Here is a 702-nt window from a genome sequence, read left to right as displayed (position 1 = left end):
ACTCACGCACACTCACGCACACTCACGCACACTCACGCACACTCACACACTCACACACACTCACACACTCACACACACTCACACACACTGACTCACACACACTCACACACACTCACACACACTCACACACACTCACACACACTCACACACACTCACACACACTCACACACTCACACACTCACACACACTCACACACTCACACACACTCACACACACTCACACACACTCACGCACACTCACTCACGCACACTCACGCACACTCACGCACACTCACGCACTCACGCAGTCACACACACTCACACACACTCACACACTCACACACTCACACACTCACACACACTCACACACTCACACACACTCACACACACTCACGCACACTCACGCACACTCACGCACACTCACAGACACACACACATTCACGCACACTCACGCACACTCACGCACACTCACACACTCACACACACTCACAGACACTCACACACACTCACACTCACACTCACACACTCACACACTCACACACTCACACACTCACACACACTCTCAAACTCACACACACTCACAAACACTCACACACTCACACACACTCACACACTCACACACACTCACACACACTCACACACACTCACACACACTCACACACACTCACACACACTCACACACACTCACACACACTCACACACACACTCACACACACACTCACAC

This window comes from Polyergus mexicanus, unplaced genomic scaffold, assembly GCF_030449975.1.
Source record: "Polyergus mexicanus isolate NDT 795.1 unplaced genomic scaffold, iyPolMexi1.0 SCAF_21, whole genome shotgun sequence".
NCBI lineage: Eukaryota > Metazoa > Arthropoda > Insecta > Hymenoptera > Formicidae > Polyergus > Polyergus mexicanus.
This window is presented reverse-complemented; position numbering follows the sequence as displayed.